This window comes from Arachis hypogaea, chromosome 5, assembly GCF_003086295.3.
Source record: "Arachis hypogaea cultivar Tifrunner chromosome 5, arahy.Tifrunner.gnm2.J5K5, whole genome shotgun sequence".
Classification (NCBI taxonomy): Eukaryota; Viridiplantae; Streptophyta; class Magnoliopsida; order Fabales; family Fabaceae; genus Arachis; species Arachis hypogaea.
The window spans coordinates 89,413,928-89,417,790 of NC_092040.1; the positions used below are offsets into that span (position 1 = coordinate 89,413,928).

Sequence of the window (3,863 nt, forward strand, 5' to 3'; positions counted from 1 at the left end):
TTACTGCACCTACTCCCGACTTTTATGGGAGAAGCATCTCTATCCCTGCCATTGGAGCAAACAACTTTGAGCTTAAGCCTCAATTAGTTTCTCTGATGCAACAGAATTGCAAGTTCCATGGACTTCCATTGGAAGATCCTCATCAGTTTTTAACTGAGTTCTTGCAAATCTGTGACACTGTCAAGACTAATGGGGTTGACCCTGAAGTCTATAGACTTATGCTATTCCCTTTTGCTATGAGAGACAGAGCTAGGACATGGTTGGACTCACAACCTAAAGAAAGTCTGAACTCTTAGGAAAAGCTAGTCAATGCCTTCTTGGCAAAGTTCTTTCCACCTCAAAAATTGAGTAAGCTTAGAGTGGAAGTCCAAACCTTCAGACAGAAGGAAGGAGAATCCCTCTATGAAGCTTGGGAAAGATACAAACAATTAATCAGAAAATGTCCCTCTGATATGCTTTCTGAATGGAGCATCATAGGTATATTCTATGATGGTCTGTCTGAACTGTCCAAGATGTCTTTGGATAGCTCTGCTGGAGGATCTCTTCATCTTAAGAAGACGCCTACAGAAGCTCAAGAACTAATTGAAATGGTTGCAAATAACCAATTCATGTACACTTCTGAAAGGAATCCTGTGAACAATGGGGCTAATCAGAAGAAAGGAATTCTTGAGATTGATACTCTGAATTACTGGCTCAGAACAAAATATTGACTCAGCAAGTCAATATGATTTCTCAAAGTCTGTCTGGAATGCAAAATGCACCAGGCAGTACTAAGGAAGCTTCATCTGAAGAAGAAGCTTATAATCCTGAGAACCCTTCAATGGAAGAGGTGAATTACATGGGAGAACCCTATGGAAACACCTATAATCCTTCATGGAGAAATCATCCAAATCTTTCATGGAAGGATCAACAGAGACCTCAACAAGGTTTCAACAATAATAATGGTGGAAGAAACAGGTTTAGCAATGGCAAGCCTTTTCCATCATCTTCTCAGCAACTGACAGAGAATTCTAAGTAGAACCACTCTGACTTAGCAACCATGGTCTTTGATCTAATCAAAAACACCCAAAGTTTCATAACTGAAACAAGGTCCTCCATTAGAAATTTGGAGGCACAAGTGGGTCAGCTGAGTAAGAAAATTACTGAACTCCCTCCTAGTACTCTTCCAAGCAATACAGAAGAAAATCCAAAAGGAGAGTGCAAAGCCATCAACATGGCCGAATTTGGAGAGGAGGAAGAGGCAGTGAACGCCACTGAAGAAGACCTCAATGGATGTCCACTGGCCTCCAATGAGTTCCCTAATGAGGAACCATGAGAATCTGAGGCTCCCACTGAGACCATAGAGATTCCATTGGATTTACTTCTGTCATTCATGAGCTCTGATGAGTATTCTTCCTCTGAAGAGGATGAGTATGTCACTGAAGAGCAAGTTGCTAAATACCTTGGAGCAATCATGAAGCTAAATGACAAGTTATTTGGCAATGAGACTTGGGAGGATGAACCCCCTTTGCTCACCAAAGAACTGGATGACTTGTCTAGGCAAAAACTACCTCAAAAGAGACAGGATCCTGGGAAGTTCTCAATACCTTGTGCCATAGGCACCATGACCTTCAAGAAGGCCCTGTGTGACCTAGGGTCAAGTGTAAACCTCATGCCTCTCTCTGTAATGGAGAAGCTAGGGATCTTTGAGGTGCAAGCTGCGAAAATCTCACTAGAGATGGCAGACAATTCAAGAAAACAAGCTTATGGACTTGTAGAGGATGTTCTGGTAAAAGTTGAAGACTATTACATCCCTGCTGATTTCATAGTCCTATAGACTGGGAAGTGCATGGATGAATCCATCATCCTTGGCAGACCCTTCCTAGCCACAACAAAGGCTGTGATTGATGTTGATAAAGGAGAATTGATCATTCAAGTGAATGAAGAATCCTTTGTGTTTAAGGCTCAAGGATATCCCTCTATCACCATGGAGAGGAAGCATGAAGAGCTTCTCTCAAAATAGAGTCAAATAGAGCCCCCACAGTCAAACTCTAAGTTTGGTGTTGGGAGGCCAAAACCAACTTCTAAGTTTGGTTTTGAACCCCCACATTCAAACTCTAAGTTTGGTGTTGGGAGGTTCCAACATTGCTCTAAGAATCTCTGAGGCTCCATGAGAGCCCACTGTCAAGCTACTGACATTAAAGAAGCGCTTGTTGGGAGGCAATCCAATGTTATATTTTATCTATTTTCCTTTGTTATTTTATGTTTTCTGTAGGTTGATGATCATGAGAAGTCACAAAATCAATTGAAAAAGCAAAAACAGAAAGAAAAACAGCACACCCTAGAGGAGAATTCGCTGGCGTTTAAACGCCAGTGAAGTGGTGCACGAAATTGCAATCACACTTTTGCAATCCCGCACAACTAACCAGCAAGTGTACTGGGTCGTCCAAGTAATACCTTGCGTGAGCAAGGGTCGATCCCACAGAGATTGTCGGCTTGAAGCAAGCTATGGTTATCTTGTAAATCTTAGTCAGGATATCAGAAATTATCAGGATTGATTGTGAAAAGCAAAAGAACATGAAATGATTACTTGTTTTGCAGTAATGGAGAATAGGTTGAGGTTTGGAGATGCTCCATCTTCTGAATCTCTGCTTTCCTACTGTCTTCTTCTTCAAACACGCAAGTCTCCTTCCATGGCAAGCTGTATGTAGGGTTTCACCGTTGTCAATGGCTACCTCCCATCCTCTCAGTGAAAGCGATTGCATATGCTCTGTCACAGCATAGCGGAATTCATCTGTCGGTTCTCAATCAGGCCGGAATAGAATCCAGTGATTCTTTTGCGTCTGTCACTAACGCCCCGCCTTCAGGAGTTTGAAGCACGTCACAGTCATTCAATCATTGAATCCTACTCAGAATACCACAGACAAGGTTTAGACCTTCCGGATTCTCTTGAATGCCGCCATCAATCCTAACTTATACCACGAAGATTCCGATTAAAGAGTCCAAGAGATAACTACTTAATCTAAGGTAGAACGGAGGTGGTTGTCAGACACACGTTCATAGTTGAGAATGATGATGATTGTCACAGATCATCACATTCATCCGGATTAAGAACAAGTGTTATCTTAGAATGGAAGCAAGCATGATTGAATAAGAAACAGTAGTAATTGCATTAATCCATCAAGACACAGCAGAGCTCCTCACCCCCAACCATGGGGTTTAGAGACTCATGCCGTGGAAAGTACACAAAGAAAGGTGTAAAATGTCATGAGGTCATAAGGTCCAGATACAATGTCAAAAGATCCTATTAATAGTAAACTAGTAGCCTAGGGTGTACAGAAATGAGTAAATGACGTAAAAATCCACTTCTGGGTCCACTTGGTGTGTGCTTGGGCTGAGCAATGAAGCTTTTATGTGTAGAGACGTTTTCTGGAGTTAAACGCCAGTTCTCATGCCAGTTTGGGCGTTTAACTCCAAGTTTTATGCCAGTTCCGGCGTTTAACGCTGGAATTTCTGAGGGAGACTTTGAGAGCCGGTTTGGGCCATCAAATCTTGGGCAAAGTATGGACTATCATATATTGCTGGAAAGCCCAGGATGTCTACTTTACAATGCCGTTAAGAGCGCGCCAATTGGGCTTCTGTAGCTCCAGAAAATCCGCTTCGAGTGCAGGGAGGTCAGAATCCAACAGCATCTGCAGTCCTTTTTGGTCTCGGAATCAGATTTTTGCTCAGGACCCTCAATTTCAGCCAGAAAATACCTGAAATCACAGAAAAACACACAAACTCATAGTAAAGTCCAGAAAAGTGAATTTTAGCTAAAAACTAATAAAAATATACTAAAAACTAACTAGATTATACTAAAAACATACTAAAAACAATGCCAA

General features: G+C 41.8%; 1 non-coding gene across 1 annotated transcript; it reads right to left on the reverse strand.

The window, feature by feature from the left end:
* Positions 1-350: 350 nt before the first annotated feature.
* On the reverse strand, positions 351-458 carry LOC112804908 (small nucleolar RNA R71). The gene has a single exon (XR_003203525.1). It is a non-coding gene; the product is annotated as a small nucleolar RNA R71 (small nucleolar RNA).
* Positions 459-3,863: the final 3,405 nt, after the last annotated feature.